The sequence below is a fragment of the Rutidosis leptorrhynchoides genome, chromosome 4 (assembly GCF_046630445.1).
Source record: "Rutidosis leptorrhynchoides isolate AG116_Rl617_1_P2 chromosome 4, CSIRO_AGI_Rlap_v1, whole genome shotgun sequence".
Taxonomy (NCBI): domain Eukaryota; kingdom Viridiplantae; phylum Streptophyta; class Magnoliopsida; order Asterales; family Asteraceae; genus Rutidosis; species Rutidosis leptorrhynchoides.
The window spans coordinates 103,620,067-103,643,726 of NC_092336.1; positions in this window are offsets into that span (position 1 = coordinate 103,620,067).

Consider the following 23,660-nt stretch of genomic DNA (forward strand, 5'->3'; position numbering starts at 1 on the left):
TGTTGCAGGTGGTGTTCTTGAGTGTCGACCAAACAGGAATAGAAGTAAACGGAAACAGATAGTAGTTGTAGTAGTAGCCTGTGGTGATTAAATGGTGTTTTTCAATTGAACAGAAACAGAAATAGTAGCGTATCTGTCATGGTGTTGTTCAACGATGTTGAGGTGAGAGGTGTCGGTTATAAATAGAAAAAAAAAATTTAGATGTTTATGAAGGTGGCGGTGGAACTGGGGTTTTGAGCAATAGTCGAAGGTGAAGGTGGTTACTAGGAAGAGGAGGTGATGGTTAAACAAAGTTGGTGATCGATGGTACTAGGTGGTTATGGTGGTGGTTCTTGAGCATGGTGATAGATTTGAGTTGAAACACAAAACATACTATAAACATTAACGGCAATAAAGGTTGATCATTGATGATTGATTGGGTTATTGTTTTGAGGGTGTTCTCTGTAGATGATCGTGGGTTTCGAACATGATAATAGGCGAGCAACAATGTGATCGATATTAGCAGGAGAGATTGAAGTGGAAACGGAAATAAGTAGTAGGTTAAGTTCATGGCTTAAAGATGGTGGAGGTTCATCAAACCACAAAAAAATAACGGGTAGTAGCCAATATAATATGGTTTTTACTTAGCTCGAACAACACAATTTGTGTGTGTTTAATGATCAGTCACAGTAGCAAGGAGAACCAACCATCATAAGTTGGTGATACAATAGAAGAATGATAAAGAAAATCTTCAAGAGAAAATGAGAGATGGTAATCGATTACTATGGTGGGGTTGTGAAAGTTGAAATAGAAAATGGAATAATAGATGCAGTAGAAGTATGTGGTTTTATGTTTTTGATATCATATGTGCATGTCTATATGAAGAATAGGTAGATAGGGCTACCCATAGAAAGGTAGTTGAAAGCTTCAAACATCAATTAAACACAGTGCACTTCACTTTTCTAATTATATCAGTCGACATTCAATCACAGCCAAATAGAAACTCAGGAAAAAGAATAGCATTTTGATGTGATATATAACAGATTGTTTTTATATTTTATATTAAATATTAATAATAAATAATTATAGATATATTAACTATAATAATATTAATGATAATAAGTTGTATTATAATCATAACAGTAATTATAATAACTTTAATAATCTTAGTAATAATATTAATGATAATAATAATTATTAATAAAAATGGAAATTTTAATAATATTAATATAACGAATTAATATTAACACATAATTTTTTTTATGAGATGAGATATTATAAATTTCTATATATAATATTTATGAATTACTTATATTAAAATATTCAGTACACTTTATATATATATAGATTCATAGTACATTTTATTATATCTAATTTTACTTTACATAATTATTCCTAACAATTAAATCTTAATATTATTTCTACATATATTTCAAACTATTATATATATTTATATATTTAAATATATATGTAACTATTTACAAATAGTTGTTCGTGAATCGTCGAGGACAGTCGAAGTTAAATGAATGCAAGAAAATAGTTTGGAAATTTTTGAAACTCAACATTACAGATTTTGCTTATCGTGTCGTAACATTTAAAGATTAAGTTTAAGTTTGGTCGAAAATTCCCGGGTCATCACAGTACCTACCCATTAAAGAAATTTCATCCCGAAATTTGAGTGAGGTCGTCATGGCTAACAATAAATATGTTTTCTTGACGAATATGAGCTAATAAATAGAGTTTTATCATTATTGAATAATTTAGATAAAACGATTCGATTACTCGAAGCGTACGAGTGAAGCTATCACAAAAGAGTGAAATGGATAAATGAAGTTTCGTTTTAACTTCTGACGTTGCCTTGGTTGAATTCCGGTATTCAAGGGATTTAGAGAAAATCTTCGAAATCTAAAAGATTTGATTCTTCGGCGAGTAAGGAAGTTAAGATCTCTATAATTAAATATGGTGATCTGCCTCGATTACTCTGTCTGATGTTTCCATTATAAATTAAGCTCTTCCGTTCCATTATTCTCACCATTCCCATACTCTCTTCCTTAGTTCATACATCCAAAAGATTGTGGAAATGCTTAATCCAGTTCTAATCCCTAATATTTTTCTAATTATTATTTCTGTCATCCTTCTTTTCAATCCTTCATCAGAAGAATTTGTTTATTTCTACTATTACCTTAGGGTGATACTATTCTTAATTATACCGTATCTTTATATTGCAATTCGTATTAATATCCACGGATTGTAACCTCTATGTTGTCATTGAGCTTTATATTTTCTCTTATATTTTGGAGCTCTTTGCCTTTTTATTGTCTTCTCGACCGGTAGTAACGTGAGTAACGGTCCAGAATTCGTAAGTATGGAGTTTCGAATGAATTTAATGTCCTAAACAAGAAAGAACGTAATCGCACGATTTGATTTGTCAAATTACCTGAGTCACTGAGAATAGAACTATCAAGAATATACTTTCTTGATATGTTCAGAAGTTAAGCATAATGAAAGAGTTATGTAACATGGCACATGATGACGTTATGGTCTGTGAATCATCACGTTCCATTTAGAAACTCAGCATGACTTACTGTAATATAATCACGTTGATCAAGTGTCATTATATTATACTAACTCATGCATCAATTTCCAACACTACTTCAAAATCATTCATAATTTAAACTCGAATTTTAAAGAAATTTAGAAACTAAAATGGTTTCCTTTATGATGTAATATGGATAGCACGAAGAGACAACTAATTTCGGACAAGAAGAGTAATGAAAATATCCTCAGAAATATCGAAGATATTTATGATGATATTTTGGGATTTCTAAGTTCGATGGTTGATGAAGAAAGATTTTCCGCAAGATTTTAACATGAGTACGGAGCAAGATATTCGTTGAAGATTTCATCGGATCCAGAATTACTTAGATTCTTTGAATATATGGTATGGTCCTGGTATTTAACCTTGGTCTCCTTCATAGTTTGTTCAATATATTTTTCAGTACCAAATTTTCTATCGAGCGTTCCCAACACTCTCTTCTTTATCATCAAACTTTTGACCGTTTAGACTATCTACAATTTTTCTGTTTCCTCTGCATTTAATGCTACGATATCTGAATCATCGGTTATCATTCCGAAGTGATTTCAAGAGAATTGTGTTTTTTTTATAGATGATTAAACGCTGATGGTAACATGGTGGAATATGAAAGGTTCCCCGGTAACAATAAAAGAGCACGTATATATATCAAAGTTATAATAAGGTTGTTTCAAAAGAAAAGTCGAAGTTGATTTGCTGGAGCTGTGACGAAATTGGCTAATTTGGAGAGGGATTGTAAAATTATTTTCGGAAATAATTACGCTGAAGGAGTTAGCACAGCTACGAGTTGAACGTTTACTCACTCTCTGAGAGTTTTTCAGATGCATAACTATATGCATCGATCTTTTCTTCCATAGGTGGAGTGCGGTTGGTTCATCCTCTCGATTGAGGTGTTTTCAAGAATCACGAAAGGTTTGAACGCAGATTGTAATCGTCAAGATACAAATGAAGTTTTAGGGTGAAATCAAGTGGCAAACTTGAAGATTTGTTTAGTTTCATATGTTATAATCAATATTTTAATTCATTTTAATTGTCCAATGTTGGTAGTCCTCGATTGATAGTCCACAGTAGCAATTCAACAATTCATATATAATTTAATATATAATATTCGAATTAATTAATACATATCGTGACCCGTGTACATGTCTCAGACTCAATCACAACTCAAACTATATATATTATTGTAGAATCAACCTCAACCCTGTATAGAGAACTCGATCATTACTGCATATAGAGTGTCTATGGTTATTCCAAATAATATATATAGATGCGTCGATATGATATGTCAAAACCTTGTATACGTGTCCCGATATTTAAAGTGCGTAAAAATAAATAACAGAAATTAAATGACGATAAATAAAGTGCGTAAAGTAAATAACAGAAATTAAATGACGATAAATAAAGTTGCGAGAATGTAATTTGCGATAATTAAATTGCGATAAATAAAATGTAATCAGTTAGCTAGGAACAATTAGCTAGGAACAGTTAGCGTGGATTCTTAACAAAATTTCTCATAGTTAATTTGTTTGTTTCTAACAAATTTTATTTTGTCAAATGTTTCCTTCACTATGCCACTTGTTGGATTCTGATAAATCAAAATCTAAATATAAAATTGAATGAAAATGGTTATTCTGCGGTGAACGGATATGTATATCGGTGGTTGTAAATAAGATAGTAAATGACTGTTGAATCAGATTCGAAGAGTGTACAATGTAACTTATTAATATGAAATCTAAATATTCATCGGGTATTACCTACCCGTTAAAATATTTTCACCATTAACAGTTTGTACAAAAGAATTTTTAATTACAATCTTTATGAAAACATATATACATATATATTTTCTTCAGACGTAATCATGGATTTAATGAGTCAATGTGATATTAAACTCATCAGATTTACGGCTAAAACTAGAGTACATAATCTCTAAAACATTAAAGATTATATAATTGCCATGAAGGACGAAGATAGTTTATGTAGAACGATTCGTAGAACGATGATTATATTCAAGGTACCGAATGAGATGTTGAGGCATGGATTGTTGATAGTACTGGTGCTGTTACTGAATGTACTGTTGGTGCCGGTGATGTTGCTGAAGCTGGTAGATTTTGTACCATATTTTGCAAATTGATTACTCGAGCGCGAAGCTTGTTGGCTTCTTTCATTATTCCGGAATGATTGTCGGTTGGAACGAGTGGCTGAATAAGGTTTAGAATTGTGGATAGAATATAATCGTGTTGAGATATTCGGGAAATGAGGGTGAAAATGGTATTTCAGACTGGTTCGCCGGTAAGTGCTTCAGGTTCTTCGCCAAGCGGTAAATTCGGTTGGTGGAAGGGATCGCCTTCTTCACGTCTCTATTGATGAAGTCGACTACGAACCCTTCAGATGAATTGGGGATGACTGATTGGTTGATTCATTCTGGTAACGTTGATAGGTGAAACTCCATATCGGAATGGCTGTCGGAATCCGAGAAAGTCGAACTGATTGAGGGATTCATCTCGTACGATCAGATGAAGGATTTTTGATAAGAAATAGATTATAGGATGTAGATTAGTACCCTGCAATACATAATTTACATATGCATATATAATACTAAAATCCCATAAGTTACGGAGGAATCTACGGAAGCTGTCAGGCAAAAGTAACAATAACAAGTACGCTAAGATATGAATTTATCTATACACTGTCTATGCAATAGAGGCAGTAAGACATGTCTAGACTAAGAATGACAAGTAGGTAATTTCCTAAGGATGATAAGCAGATGATTTCTGACTAGAAATGATAAGCAAAACTTTTGACATGCAGGCACGGTCGAAGTCCAGACTCACTAATGCATATAAACAACTATCAGTTAGACTCACTAATGCAAGACCTGGTTAGCTAAGACCACCACTCTGATACCAACTGAAAGGACCCGTCCTAATCCATCCGGACAAAGTTCATATCGATTATAAACGATTCACACAGTTGATTACATCGCGAGGTACTTGACCTCTATATGATACATTTTACAAACATTGCATTCGTTTTTGAAAAGACAATATTTCATTACATCGAAAGTTGACGGCATGCATACCATTTCATAATATATCTAACTATAATTGACTTAATATTAATCTTGATGAACTCAACGACTCGAATGCAATGTCTTTTGAAATATGTCATGAATGACTCCAAGTAATATCTCTAATACGAGCAAATGCACAGCGGAAGATTTCTTTTATACCTGAGAATAAACATGCTTTCAAGTGTCAACCAAAAGGTTGGTGAGTTCATTAGTTTAACATAAATAATCATTTCCTAATTTTTAATAGACCACAAGATTTCATATTTCCATTTCTCATAAACATACGTCCCATGCATAGAGACAAAAAATATCATTCATATGGATTGAACACCTGGTAACCGACATTCACAATATGCATATAAGAATATCCCCATCATTCCGGGATCCTCCTTCGGACATGATATAAATTTTGAAGTACTAAAGCATCCGGTACTTTGGATGGGGCTTGTTGGGCCCGATAGATCTATCTTTAGAGTTTGCGTCAATTAGGGTGTCTGTTCCCTAATTCTTAGATTACCAGACTTAATAAAAAAGGGTATATTCGATTAGATAATCCAACCATAGAATGTAGTTTCGATTACTTGTGTCTATTTCGTAAAGCATTTATAAAAGCAGCGCATGTATTCTCAGTCCCAAAAATATATATTGCAAAAGCATTTAAAAAGGGAGCAAATGAAACTCACTTTACGATATTTTGTAGTTAAAATATGCATACGACGGAACTGAACAAAGCAAGGTTGACCTCGAATTCACGAACCTATATCAATACTATATATATTAACACATATGATAATATTTAAACAAGTTTGTGTATTAAGTATAACTTTATATAACTAATATTTACTGTAATAATTAAAATAATATTAATAGTAATATTGATAATAACCATAATACTATAGTTATTATAATAGAAACGATACTAGTTGTAATAATAATAATAATAATAATAATAATAATAATAATAATAATAATAATAATAATAATAATAATAATAATAATAATAATAATAATAATAAAAATTATACCCTTTCATGATCATTATCGTTTTATGAAATCGCGTGTCATTATCCTAACGTCAATATCGTCGAGTAATCATAATCATCACCATGATCATTCATCATCTTAATTAACCTAAACGTCTTCGGTTCATCATAATTATCATATACACCAATGATCAACACGTCAACATCTATCGTTGTTATACTAACCATCTTTATCATCTTCACGATATCATTATCAATATCATTCATGTGTATCACGACCATCATTCTTATCATTTAATCCTCCTCTTGTTTAATCATTTAACACATTACATTATCAACATTTTCTTCGTTAATCACCACCCATTATCATAATCTAACTAGATTTGAGTCTCGGTCCAAATTAGAAACATGACCACGGCATCCCACAACAGTCCATCATGTAAATTCAAATATGCGGACTGGGTGGCCCATCAAGAAAAGTTTACGGCCCAACAAAGGAAATAGGACTCGGCAGCCCAATCCAACCATGGATTAAATGATCCCGTTGCATAAAAGGGTCTCGGTTTATAAAAAAAAATAATAATAGGAGGAGGCAAGTTGAGCAACCATAAACGACTACACCTATCATCATCTCTATCATACGCTAATCATCTTCATAACCATAATTTTAACATCCTCGAATAATCGTCAACATCATAATCATCGTAACACTAAGATCATCATTCAACTACGATCGTCCTCATCTATATACATCATCAATCATTACCAGCGTGATATAATCCCCAATAGGAACAGGAACAATACAAAAAAAAATAAAGTTCGATCACTGTTTCATCGTCATTAATTATCATCACAGAAACACAATCATCATCTTCATTATCGAAACAATGGAAGTAACCCTATAGAAGCAACATGAACGAATATTACAGGTGGGTGGTGGTGATCTTGTTTGAAGATTAAAGATGGCGGTGAGGTTGGTGGAAGGTGGGGGTAACGAGTAGGTGGGTTTAATGGAGTGGTGATCTTGGGTTTGATCAAGTGACAAACCAAGTACTAGTAACAAAGGTTCGATTGCAGGTCTGACTAAAAAAATGCAATCGAACAGAATTACACAAGTGATTTCATGTGGTGCTGGGTCTGTATGACAAGCTGCAACAACAGCAACCACACAGCAGCTATAGTGGTGTTTAAACGAAAAAAAGAAAAGGTTACTGCATCAGTAATGATATAGCCTGTGCAACCGCGACAAAAAGTGAATGAACTGGCCCAATTAGCAAGTGACAATATGGTAGCCCAACACAAGTTTTCGGCCCATTAAATGAAAGAAAACTCTCGACCCAATTTGTATTCCATTAAACAAAATATTACGGTATGTATAATTATTATGAATTAATAATGAGTTTTGAGTATAATGTCAAGTGGGGTGGTCCATGAATAAAGTGATCTCCATTATTGCATTTAATAATCACCTGCTTTTCTTCTTTACAGCTGGTTAACCCGAAAAGAAAAAGGACATTAGCTGTATTCGTAAGCAGGAACAACAGCTGGGTCAGTCATTGTCACGTAACAGTAGCGGTCGCCATTGTTGCAGGTGGTGTTCTTGAGTGTCGACCAAACAGGAACAGAAGTAAACGGAAACAGATAGTAGTTGTAGTAGTAGCCTGTGGTGATTAAATGGTGTTTTTCAATTGAACAGAAACAGAAATAGTAGCGTATCTGTCATGGTGTTGTTCAACTATTTTGAGGTGAGAGGTGTCGGTTATAAATAGAAAAAAAAAATATAGATGTTTATGAAGGTGGCGGTGGAACTGGGGTTTTGAGCAATAGTCGAAGGTGAAGGTGGTTACGAGGAAGAGGAGGTGATGGTTAAACAAAGTTGGTGATCGATGGTACTAGGTGGTTATGGTGGTGGTTCTTGAGCATGGTGATAGATTTGAGTTGAAACACAAAACATACTATAAACATTAACGGCAATAAAGGTTGATCATTGATGATTGATTGGGTTATTGTTTTGAGGGTGTTCTCTGTAGATGATCGTGGGTTTCGAACATGATAATAGGCGAGCAACAATGTGATCGATATTAGCAGGAGAGATTGAAGTGGAAACGGAAATAAGTAGTAGGTTAAGTTCATGGCTTAAAGATGGTGGAGGTTCATCAAACCACAAAAAAATAACGGGTAGTAGCCAATATAATATGGGTTTTACTTAGCTCGAACAACACAATTTGTGTGTGTTTAATGATCAGTCACAGTAGCAAGGAGAACCAACCATCATAAGTTGGTGATACAATAGAAGAATGATAAGAAAATCTTCAAGAGAAAATGAGAGATGGTAATCGATTACTATGGTGGGGTTGTGAAAGTTAAAATAGAAAATAGAATAATAGATGCAGTAGAAGTATGTGGTTTTATGTTTTTGATATCATATGTGCATGTCTATATGAAGAATAGGTAGATAGGGCTACCCATAGAAAGGTAGTTGAAAGCTTTAAACATCAATTAAACACAGTGCACTTCACTTTTCTAATTATATCAGTCGACATTCAATCACAGCCAAATAGAAACTCAGGAAAAAGAATAGCATTTTGATGTGATATATAACAGATTGTTTTTATATTTTATATTAAATATTAATAATAAATAATTATAGATATATTAACTATAATAATATTAATGATAATAAGTTGTATTATAATCATAACAGTAATTATAATAACTTTAATAATCTTAGTAATAATATTAATGATAATAATAATTATTAATAAAAATGGTAATTTTAATAATATTAATATAACGAATTAATATTAACACATAATTATTTTTATGAGATGAGATATTATAAATTTCTATATATAATATTTATGAATTACTTATATTAAAATATTCAGTACACTTTATATATATATAGATTCATAGTACATTTTATTATATCTAATTTTACTTTACATAATTATTCCTAACAATTAAATCTTAATATTATTTCTACATATATTTCAAACTATTATATATATTTATATATTTAAATATATATGTAACTATTTACAAATAGTTGTTCGTGAATCATCGAGGACAGTCGAAGTTAAATGAATGCAAGAAAACAGTTTGGAAATTTTTGAAACTCAACATTACAGATTTTGCTTATCGTGTCGTAACATTTAAAGATTAAGTTTAAATTTAGTCGAAAATTCTCGGGTCATCACATAATCATGATCATAACATAATCATATTTATTTTACCATCATAATCAAGTTATCACTATCATCACAAATTTGTCATCATCATAACTTATATCATTTCTTATCATCTTCATCATTCTCGCCACCTCTTATCATCATACACATCATCACCTTAACTTATCAAATCATCATCATATTATTCTCAACATCGATTAAGAACTTGATACATAAAAGATGGGTTTGTAAATTTCTGTTGGATTTCGGCCCAAGACAAGGTGGCGGCCCAAAAGCAGTTTTTAAACCCAATAATACGCTGGCCTAATAGCAGCCCAACTTTACATAGCTCATTAATAGCCCAATCTAAGAGTCCCTATTATGTTTAATAAACGTTCATCTGATTCACTGCAAATATCGACCCATATTGTTTTATACAACCAAAAGTTTACGGTTTATTGCTCTCCTACTTTCGTTTCGATTGAACCCAGCAACCACCAAACCATTATAATCCTTATCATGTAATCGTTTCCTAGCCAACATCAATGATCATCATTTATATATATTTTTTTTAAACAACCCTACTTCACATTGTTGTCAACATGATTACTTCATACTAAATAATTAAAAAGGAAACGTCCCTTTTAAGGACCATTTTGGTCGTCCACTAAGTTATCACTAGCTCCACTTTCATACTTTTTTTTATAATGAATGTGTTGGAAAGTAAATTCCTATATATATATATTCATGCTGACACATCCTAATTGTGAACATGTACTACCCACTTCATCATCTTTTTCATTTCTCCCATCATTTGTTCTTTAACAACACAATAGTACGAAAAGGGTTTGTGTTCTGATTATTTCTCGATGAAAAACACAAAGGAGACGCAGCTTGTATAAATCAATATGGGTTCTTGTTGATTGGGTTCAGAAAAAAATAAAGAAAGTAACCGCAGCTACTAGTGTTCAAATGGGTTAGGTTTGGTGATGGTTGAGGTGGTTTATTTCGGTTATTTACAGCAGTAAAAGAAATGGAAATAACGAGCATCAGTAGCAGGTTATTACAGCAGTAGTAATTAAGTTGTGGTAGTGAACCATGGTGGGTTTCTAAGTTGATCAGAAAACAGAAACAAGAGAATAAGGTGATGAAAGGTTGAAGAGAATTTATGGATTCTAACATTTAATAGATAACATTCATGATGAAAAGTAATATATTATACGGAGTATGTAATATAAATGAAGAAAGAAACGAGAAGAATACGCGAGTTGATCTGAGCAAAAGAATGGCGAAATCCATAAGTGATAAAAAGGTGGTGACTTGTGATTATAGGTAGTTAACAAAAATGGCAATGGTGATGTGGGTTTCAATATGTTTGTCGATTACTCAGAGAAGAAAACCAAGGTGATGATTAATGTGTGATAGTTATGGTTTTTGTTAGAGATCAACTAAACGAGAAAGGAATCTGGTTCTTGTAATATTTCTGTTTTTCTTTCTCACAGATACTAGCAATGGATAATATATAATACTTGTGAGTAATGGATGCGGTAGCAATAATTTATCAGAGTAGTTGAATTGGTTCGACAATTAGTACCAATTTGAAACAGAACATGAAGATAAAAACAACAAAAATAATTCTGTAAATCCATTCGTACAATTCAACTGTAGTGATATATAACTGATCAGATAAATAATTTACATGTGATGGTGATATATAACAGATTGCGTATTATCAGTGTATATAGTTATATAACTGTAGTGTAGCTGTATACTTTTTGATTTATACATATAATCGTATTATATATATTTATATATTTAGGTATATTTATTTATTTATCTATTTGTATATATTTATTTACATATAAATAACTCAAATTTATATATGCCTTTGAGTTTATAAATATCAGTACTTGTATAACTATATATATCGACTATATATATATATATATATATATATATATATATATATATATATATATATATATATATATATATATATATATATATATATATATATATATATATATTATTATATCAGTATCTTAATTATTCTATTTATTATTTTACATTTTTAAATTTCCATTAATTAAAGTATACCTTACTAAATCAAAATATTATATATATTCTTATATTTACATTTATATAATATATATACATATTTATTTATCAACAATTGTTCGTGAATCTTCGGAGTTAGTCAAAGGGTAATTGCATATATGAAATCAATTCAAAATTTTTAAACTCAACAATATAAACTTTGCTTATCGTGTTGATTTCATATAAGAATAAGGTTTAAATTTGATCGAAAATTTCCGGGTCGTCACAGTACCTACCCGTTAAAGAAATTTCGTCCCGAAATTTGATCGAGGTCGTCATGGCTAACAATAAAAATATTTTTATGACGAATATGAGTTGGCAATTAGAATTTTATCATTATTGATTAATATTGATAAAATAGTTCGATTACTTGAAGCGTACGAGTGAAGCTATCACAAAAGAGTGAAATGAAGTAATAGATATTCGTCTTGACTTTTGACGTAGTCACGGTTGATTTTCGGAATTCAAGAAATTTAAGGAAATCTTCTAATCAGAAAGAAAATGTAATAGCACGATTTATTAGCAACTGTTAGAATTATGGAAGAACATAAATATCAAGGAAATATTTCCGTGATATGCTTAAAGATTAAGTAGAATGAAAGAGTCGTGTAACATGGCACATGATGACTTTATGGTCTGTGAATCATCACGTTTCATTAGAACTCAGCATGACTTACTGTAATATAATCACGTTGGCCGGGCGTCATTATATTATACTAATCCATGCTTCAATTCCCAACACTTCTCCATAATTCATTCATAGTTTATAATTAGATTTTACAGAAGTTTCCAATATAATGGAATACAGAAAACACGAAGAGGTAGATAATTTTGGACAAGAATATTTATGAAAATATCCTCAGAAATATCGAAGATATTTATGATGATATTTTGGAATTTCTAAGTTTGAAGGTTGATGAAGAAATATTTTCCTCAAGATTTTAACATGACTTCGAAGTAAGATATTCTCTAAAGATTTCATTGGATACAGAATTATCGGGATTCTTGGAATATAGGGTTTGGTTCTTGTATTTGTCCTTGGTCTCCTTCATGGTTAGCTTAATCCATTTTTTAGTACCAAATTTTTTTAATCGAGCGTTCCCAACAATCCATTTTTTTTCTTCAACCTCTTGGCCATTTAGGCCATCTACAATTTTACTGTTTCATCTGCATTTAATGTAGCCATATCTGAATCGTCGGTTATCAATCCGCGGTGTTTTCAGGAGAATTGTGTTTTTAGATGATTAAATGCTGATGGTAGTATGGTGGAAAAAGGTTCTCTGGTAATAATAAATGAGCACGCATATATATCAAGGTTATAATAAGGTTGTTTTGAATGAAAAGTCGAAGTTGTCTTGCTGGAGCTGTGACAAAATTGGTTATTTTGAAGAAGAATAGCAAAGTTATTTTTGGGTAATAATAACATTGAAGGAATTAGCACAGCTACGTGTTAAACGTTTACTCAGTTTCCGAGAGTTTTTCAGGTGCATAACTATATGCATCAATCTTTTCTTCCGTAGATGAAGTGCGGTTGGTTCATCCTCTCGATTGAGGTATTTTCAAGAATCATAAAAGGGTTTGAACGCAGATTGTAATCGTCAAGATACAAATGAGGTTTAAGCTGAAATCAAGTGGCAACTTGAGGAAATATTTAACTGTAGTAGATGTAATTTATTTACTATCTTTTAAGTCAAAATGTGTTGTAATTACTATTTCTTACTCTTTTAATACTTTTTAATTGTCCATGATAGTAGTCCAATAGTCCAATAGTTCAACCAAAACTAGTATATTATAAGGATATAATCATATAGGAACAGTTAGCTAGGAACAGTCAGCTAGGATTTGGTTAGTATAGGTTTAAAATTTTACGTAGTTAATTAATTGGTTACTAATCAATTTTATTTTGTTCATTATTTTCTTCATTATGTCACTTGTCAAATCTTGACTTGGATTTTGATCGGCAGAAACTCGTATACGAAATTGAATTGGAATGAAAATGGTTATTCTTTGGTAAACGGATACGTGTATGTGTGGATTTGAGCAATATTGTTAATGGCTGCTGATTCTAAATTGAAGAATGTACAGTGTAACTTATTAATGTGAAATTTAAATATTCCTCGGGTATTACCTACCCGTTAAAATATTTTCACCATTAACAGTTTGTACAAGAGAATCTTTTAATTACAATCTTTATGAAAATATATATACATATATATTTTCTTCAGATGAAATCATGAATTTAATGAGTTAATATGATATTAAGCTCATTTGATTTTCGGTTAGAACTAGAATACATAATCTCTAAAACTTTTAGAAACTACATATTCTTCGCAGAATATTTCTTCAATGAAGTTATGGATCAATACTTCATCTTTCATTATTGTTGGCACTCCTTGGTATCTATGGTGCGTATGATGTTGATGTTCGTGGGACATATTGTGAAATTGAGGCTTGAAATGTGGATGTTGAGGCTTGTGTTGTTGGTGGTATTCGTGCTATTGGTGCTGATGCTGGTGGTGCTGTTGATGTCGGTGATGTTGCTGAAGCTGGTAATTTTTGCACCATAATTTCCAAAGCCACTACTCGAGCGCGAAGCTCGTTGACTTATTCTACTAACCCTGGCTGGTTATCAGTGTGAGGTGGAGGTTGGATATCTTCTCTAGTTCCATTAATGGTAGCCTCAAGACGAAAAATTCTCGCAAGGAGGGTATAAACAGTGTTGCGAACAGGTTCGCCAGTGAGCGGGTCGAGTACTCCGATGTTAGGCGGTAGATTCGGCTCATGATATTGAGTACCTTCTTCCCTTCTCCATAGGGTGAGTATGTCGCGAACCCACCCCCATTTTCTCCAGTAATCACGATAGTTGATCGGTTGGTGCACTTCCGTCACGCTGTCTTCGGAGTCAGATGAACTTGGTCGATTCGTAGAGGCCATCTTACGCGATCACAGAAAAGATTTTTGGTATGAAACGTTTAGTGACAACAAATGATAGTTGGATGGTATTCTCAATGCATAATATGCATAGATATATATAGTACCAGGATCCCTTAAATTACAGAGAAATTTATGGAAGATATGAGGCAAAGTTTACGGTAATAGATACGCTAAGATATAAATTAGCAGATACGCTAAGATATAAATTTTGTCTATACACTATTCAGGCAATCAATGCAGTAAGATGTGTCTAGACTAAGAATGATAAGAAGATAATTTCCTAAGGATGATAAGTAGGTAATTTTTGACACTAAATGATAAGCAAAACTTTTGACATGCAGACACGGTCGAAGTCCAGACTCACTAATGCGTCTAAGCAACTATCAGTTAGACACAGTAATGCAAGACCTGGTTCGCTAAGACCACCGCTCTGATACCACCTGTAGAGACCCGTCCTAATCCATCTGGATGAATACATTACATTTGGTTACATCGCGAGGTACTTGACCTCTATATGATACATTTTACAAACGTTGCATTCGTTTTTAAAAGACAAACTTTCATTTCATCGAAAGTTGACGGCATGCATACTGTAGTGACCCGAACTTTTCCATGTTTATATATATTAATTGAGATTGATATTTACATGATTAAATATTTCCAACATTTTAAGCAATCAAACTTGTTAAGACTTGATTAATTGAAATATGTTTCATATAGACAATTGACCACCCAAGTTGACCGGTGATTCACGAACGTTAAAACTTGTAAAAACTATATGATGACATATATATGGATATATATATATATATATATATATATATATATATATATATATATATATATATATATATATATATATATATATAGTTAACATGATACTATGATAAGTAAACATATCATTAAGTATATTAACAATGAACTACATATGTAAAAACAAGACTACTAACTTAATGATTTTTAAACGAGACATATATGTAACGATTATCGTTGTAAAGACATTTAATGTATATATATCATATTAAGAGATATTCATACATGATAATATCATGATAATATAATAATTTAAAATCTCATTTGATATTATAAACATTGGGTTAATAACATTTAACAAGATCGTTAACCTAAAGGTTTCAAAACAACACTTACATGTAACGACTAACGATGACTTAACGACTCAGTTAAAATGTATATACATGTAGTGTTTTAATATGCATTTATACACTTTTGAAAGACTTCAATACACTTATCAAAATACTTCTACTTAACAAAAATGCTTACAATTACATCCTCGTTCAGTTTCATCAACAATTCTACTCGTATGCACCCGTATTCGTACTTGTACAATACACAGCTTTTAGATGTATGTACTATTGGTATATACACTCCAATGATTAGCTCTTAACAGCCCATGTGAGTCACCTAACACATGTAGGAACCATCATTTGTCAACTAGCATGAAATATCTCATAAAATTACAAAAATATGAGTAATCATTCATGACTTATTTACATGAAAACAAAATTACATATCCTTTATATCTAATCCATACACCAACGACCAAAAACACCTACAAACACTTTCATTCTTAAATTTTCTTCATCTAATTAATCTCTCTCAAGTTCTATCTTCAAGTTCTAAGTGTTCTTCATAAATTCCAAAAGTTCTAGTTACATAAAATCAAGAATACTTTCAAGTTTGCTAGCTCACTTCCAATCTTGTAATGTGATCATCCAACCTCAAGAAATCTTTGTTTCTTATAGTAGGTTATCATTCTAATACAAGGTAATAATCATATTCAAACTTTGGTTCAATTTCTATAACTATAACAATCTTATTTCAAGTGATGATCTTACTTGAACTTGTTTTCGTGTCATGATTCTGCTTCAAGAACTTCGAGCCATCCAAGGATCCGTTGAAGCTAGATCCATTTTTCTCTTTTCCAGTAGGTTTATCCAATGAAATTAAGGTAGTAATTATGTTCATAACATCATTCGATTCATACATATAAAGCTATCTTATTCGAAGGTTTAAACTTGTAATCACTAGAACATAGTTTAGTTAATTCTAAACTTGTTCGCAAACAAAAGTTAATCCTTCTAACTTGACTTTCAAAATCAACTAAACACATGTTCTATATCTATATGATATTCTAACTTAATGATTTAAAACCTGGAAACACGAAAAACACCGTAAAACCGGATTTACGCCGTCGTAGTAACACCGCGGGCTGTTTTGGGTTAGTTAATTAAAAACTATGATAAAATTTGATTTAAAAGTTGTTATTCTGAGAAAATGATTTTTATTATGAACATGAAACTATATCCAAAAATTATGGTTAAACTCAAAGTGAAAGTATGTTTTCTAAAATGGTCATCTAGACGTCGTTCTTTCGACTGAAATGACTACCTTTACAAAAATGACTTGTAACTTATTTTTCCGACTATAAACCTATACTTTTTCTGTGTAGATTCATAAAATAGAGTTCAATATGAAACCATAGCAATTTGATTCACTCAAAACGGATTTAAAATGAAGAAGTTATGGGTAAAACAAGATTGGATAATTTTTCTCATTTTAGCTACGTGAAAATTGGTAACAAATCTATTCCAACCATAACTTAATCAACCTGTATTGTATATTATGTAATCTTGAGATACCATGGACACGTATACAATGTTTCGACCGATCATGTCGACACATCTATATATATTTCGGAACAACCATAGACACTCTATATGTGAATGTTGGAGTTAGCTATACAGGGTTGAGGTTGATTCCAAAATATATATAGTTTGAGTTGTGATCAATACTGAGATACGTATACACTGGTTCGTGGATTGATTCAAGATAATATTTATCGATTTATTTCTGTACATCTAACTGTGGACAACTAGTTGTAGGTTACTAACGAGGACAGCTGACTTAATAAACTTAAAACATCAAAATATATTAAAAGTGTTGTAAATATATTTTGAACATACTTTGATATATATGTATATATTGTTATAGGTTCGTGAATCAACTAGTGGCCAGGTCTTACTTCCCGACGAAGTAAAAATCTGTGAAAGTGAGTTATAGTCCCACTTTTAAAATCTAATATTTTTGGGATGAGAATACATGCAGGTTTTATAAATGATTTACAAAATAGACACAAGTACGTGAAACTACATTCTATGGTTGAATTATCGAAATTGAATATGCCCCTTTTTATTAAGTCTGGTAATCTAAGAATTAGGGAACAGACACCCTAATTGACGCGAATCCTAAAGATAGATCTATTGGGCCTAACAAACCCCATCCAAAGTACCGGATGCTTTAGTACTTCGAAATTTATATCATATCCGAAGGGTGTCCCGGAATGATGGGGATATTCTTATATATGCATCTTGTTAATGTCGGTTACCAGGTGTTCACCATATGAATGATTTTTATCTCTATGTATGGGATGTGTATTGAAATATGAAATCTTGTGGTCTATTATTATGATTTGATATATATAGGTTAAACCTATAACTCACCAACATTTTTGTTGACTTTTTAAGCATGTTTATTCTCAAGTGATTATTAAGAGCTTCCGCTGTCGCATACTTAAATAAGGACGAGATTTGGAGTCCATGCTTGTATGATATTGTGTAAAAACTACATTCAAGAAACTTATTTTGTTGTAACATATTTGTATTGTAAACCATTATGTAATGTTCGTGTGTAAACAGGATATTTTAGATTATCATTATTTGATAATCTACGTAAAGCTTTTTAAACCTTTATTGATGAAATAAAGGTTATGGTTTGTTTTAAAAATGAATGCAGTCTTTGAAAAACGTCTCATATAGAGGTCAAAACCTCGCAACGAAATCAATTAATATGGAACGCTTTTAATCAATAAGAACGGGACATTTCAGTTGGTATCCGAGCGAGGTTCTTAGAGAACCAGAATTTTGCATTTGTGTGTCTTATCGTGTTTGTTAGGATGCATTAGTGAGTCTGGACTTCGACCGTGTTTACTTGAAAAATGATTACTTAACAAATTTTGTTGGAAACTATATATTATTAACATGTGAATATTATGTGATATATTAATCTCTTAACGCGTTTGATATTATGTGATAGATGTCTACCTCTAGAATAAGTCCCATTGACTCACCTAATAATAATGAAGAGTTAAATGTAAATTGGAATGATTCGTGGACTGATTCACAAGTTCCCGAAGAGGAACCGGAAGAAGAGTCGGAACCGGAAGAAGAATCGGAACCGGAAGAAGAATCGAAACCGGATGAAGAAATAGAACTGGTGGGGGAAATAATAAAACGGTTAAGTAAAAGAAAATCCTCAACCAACCGACCAAGGTTAATTATGGTCAATGGTGTTTCCGCCAAGGAAGCAAAATATTGGGAGGATTACCAATTCTCCGATGAATCGGAATCCGACAAGAATTCCGATGATGTTATAGAAATTACCCCAACTGAATTTAAAAAGGCAAAAGAAAATAATAAGGGAAAGGGCATAAAAATAGAGAAATCTAATTCCAACCCCGATGAACTTTATATGTATCGTCAACCCCCGAAGCCCTTAAGTTGTAACAATGACCCGGGAACCTCTAAACCACCAGGTTTTTCTAAACCGTTGTGGAAAACGACAGCTAGTATTAGGGGAACATCATATATCCCTAGAAACTTGGCAAAACGAACCAAAACCGAAGAAGAAGAAGAAACGAGCGAGTCGGAATAAGATAGTTGTATTCTTGTGGTGTAATATATGTAATATAGTGTGCTTATGCTTTATGATATATGTAAAAATTGCTTGTATTAATAAGTATTTTTTTTTTTTTTATGAATCTAACTCTTGTCTATTTTACAGTATAAAAACACAAAATGGATAGACAACCCAATATTTTAAGAGACCTACCTGGAGACATGATTGATGAAATCTTGTCTAGAGTCGGTCAGAATTCTTCGGCACAACTATTTAAGGCGAGATCAGTTTGTAAGACATTCGAAGAACGTTCCAAGAATGCCTTGGTTTATAAAAGGCTTTCGTTCGAAAGATGGGGGATATCACATTGGGAAATCCATAAGTTACGATGTGTTTACTTTGACGCATATATTGCGGGGAACCCAAATGCTATTTTACGCAATGGGTTAAGAAATTATTTTGACTCAATATATCCGAATATTGGACTTCGTGATTTAGAAAAAGCGGCTAACATGCAACATAAAGAAGCATGTTATACTTACGGATTAGTAATGTTCGCTTCTCACCAAAGTGAGAACAAGAACATCGGGCTACAACTATTAAACAAAACATTTCCACAAGTGACGGAGTCGGTAATTGGGGTAAGAAATGAGGTTTTTAGATTGTTACGGGACTATTGGACATTACGTAACCCTCATCCCTTTGATGACGTTACAACACGCTGTCTTATTAACGGCCATAACGGTTATGTTCCACAAGACCAAGGATGGGAAGTAATCCTAGTAAAACCAGAATGCATGACTTGTTTCTGGACGTATGAATTACGTGTCTTTATTGCCTTTGCTGAACGCCTTGTGTACTAGCTAGAATTATCTTCACAACCATCTTGTATCAAATTTATTGTGTGCTATATTTCATGCTATATGTAAAATAAGCGGTATTGTAAGTTTGTAAAATATTGTGTAAAAGTTTGAACGCGAAATATTATTATAATCAGTTTTTTCATATAGAATTGTAGTAGTTGAATTGTATATTAGCTACTAAGTATGAACTTAACGGGTAGGTACTACCCGAATTTAAACTTATAAAATGCTAATATGAAGAAAAAGCTTTTATAAATGAGTTCATATTATGCTACGAAATACTATTAACTACTCTTAATATTCTGTATGATTAACTTGTTCCATTTGACTATTTTGAAGGAAATGGCACCGACTACTCGACACACCATGAATATGAATGAAGAGGAATTCCGTACTTTTCTAGCTTCAAACATAGCCGCAGTACAGGCTGCGCTACATACCAACAATAACCTTGGATCTAGCAGTACAGGAAATCGTGTAGGATGCACCTACAAAGAATTCACTGCCTGCAAACCTTTGGAATTTGATGGAACCGAAGGACCGATCGGATTGAAACGGTGGACCGAGAAGGTCGAATCGGTGTTTGCCATAAGTAAGTGTACTGAAGAGGACAAAGTGAAGTACGCTACGCATACCTTCACAGGTTCTGCGTTAACATGGTGGAATACCTATCTAGAGCAAGTGGGACAAGACGATGCGTACGCACTACCGTGGTCAGCATTCAAGCACTTGATGAACGAGAAGTACCGTCCCAGAACCGAGGTCAATAAGCTCAAGATAGAACTTAGAGGGTTACGAACCCAAGGATTTGATATTACCATGTACGAAAGACGATTCACAGAATTGTGCCTATTGTGTCCGGGAGCATTCGAAGATGAGGAAGAGAAGATCGACGCGTTTATGAAAGGATTACCGGAAAGAATCCAAGAAGATATAAGTTCACACGTGCCCGCCTCCATACAACAGGCATGTAGAATGGCTCACAAACTAGTGAACCAGATTGAGGAAAGAATTAAAGAACAGACGGCTGAAGAGGCCAATGTGAAGCAAGTCAAAAGAAAGTGGGAGGAAAACGGTGATAAGAATCACCAATACAACAACAACAGCAATTACAATAATAATCACAACAATTATCTCAACAATCGCAACATCAATTGCAACTACAATAAACGGCCCAACAACAACAACAACAACAGTAACTACAACAATCATCCCAACAACAATAACAACCGCAACAACAACAACAACAATCAGAAGCAGCTATGCCAAAGGTGTGAAAAGTATCACTCGGGGTTCTGCACAAAATTTTGCAACAAGTGTAAAAGAAATGGTCATAGCGCGGCGAAGTGTGAGGTCTATGGACCAGGGGTTAACAGAACGAAAGGAAAAAATGGTGTCGGAACGAGTAATGGCGGAGCAAGTAGTGTCGGAGCAAGTTATGCCAATGTAGTTTGTTATAAATGTGGAAAACCGGGCCACATTATTAGAAATTGCCCGAACCAGGAGAACACGAATGGACAAGGCCGCGGAAGAGTTTTCAATATTAATGCGGCAGAGGCACAGGAAGACCCGGAGCTTATTACGGGTACGTTTCTTATTGACAATAAATCTGCTTACGTTTTATTTGATTCGGGTGCGGATAGAAGCTATATGAGTAGAGATTTTTGTGCTAAATTAAGTTGTCCATTGACGCCTTTGAATAGTAAATTTTTACTCGAATTTGCAAATGGTAAATTAATTTCAGCAGATAATATATGTCGGAATCGAGAAATTAAACTGGTTAGCGAAACATTTAAGATTGATTTGATACCAGTAGAGTTAGGGAGTTTTGATGTGATAATCGGTATGGACTGGTTGAAAGAAGTGAAAGCAGAGATCGTTTGTTACAAAAATGCAATTCGCATTATACGAGAAAAAGGAAAACCCTTAATGGTGTACGGAGAAAAGGGCAACACGAAGCTACATCTTATTAGTAATTTGAAGGCACAAAAACTAATAAGAAAAGGTTGCTATGCTGTTCTAGCACACGTCGAGAAAGTACAAACTGAAGAAAAGAGCATCAATGATGTTCCCATTGCAAAAGAATTTCCCGATGTATTTCCGAAAGAATTAGCGGGATTACCCCCACATCGATCCGTTGAATTTCAAATAGATCTTGTACCAGGAGCTGCACCAATAGCTCGTGCTCCTTACAGACTCGCACCCAGCGAGATGAAAGAACTGTAAAGCCAATTACAAGAACTTTTAGAACGTGCTTTCATTCGACCAAGCACATCACCGTGGGGAGCTCCTGTTTTGTTTGTTAAGAAGAAAGATGGTACATTCAGGTTGTGTATCGACTACCGAGAGTTGAACAAACTTACCATCAAGAACCGCTATCCAGTACCGAGAATCGACGACTTATTTGATCAACTACAAGGCTCGTCTATTTATTCAAAGATTGACTTACGTTCCGGGTATCATCAAATGCGGGTGAAAGAAGATGATATTCCAAAGACTACTTTCAGAACACGTTACGGTCATTACGAGTTTATGGTCATGCCGTTTGGTTTAACTAATGCACCAGCTGTGTTCATGGACCTTATGAACCGAGTGTGTGGACCATACCTTGACAAGTTTGTCATTGTTTTCATTGATGACATACTTATTTACTCAAAGAATGACCGAGAACACCGTGAACATTTGAGAAAGGTGTTAGAAGTATTGAGGAAGGAAGAATTGTACGCTAAGTTTTCAAAGTGTGCATTTTGGTTGGAAGAAGTTCAATTCCTCGGTCACATAGTGAACAAAGAAGGTATTAAGGTGGATCTGGCAAAGTTAGAAACTGTTGAAAAGTGGGAAATCCCGAAAACTCCGAAACACATACGCCAGTTTTTAGGACTAGCTGGTTACTACAGAAGGTTCATCCAAGACTTTTCCAGAATAGCAAAACCCTTGACTGCATTAACGCATAAAGGGAAGAAATTTGAATGGAATGATGAACAAGAGAAAGCGTTTCAGTTATTGAAGAAAAAGCTAACTACGGCACCTATATTGTCATTGCCTGAAGGGAATGATGATTTTGTGATTTATTGTGACACATCAAAGCAAGGTCTCGGTTGTGTATTAATGCAACGAACGAAGGTGATTGCTTATGCGTCTAGAAAATTGAAGATTCACGAACAAAATTATACGACGCATGATTTGGAATTAGGCGCGGTTGTTTTTGCATTAAAGACTTGGAGGCACTACTTATATGGGGTCAAAAGTATTATATATACCGACCACAAAAGTCTT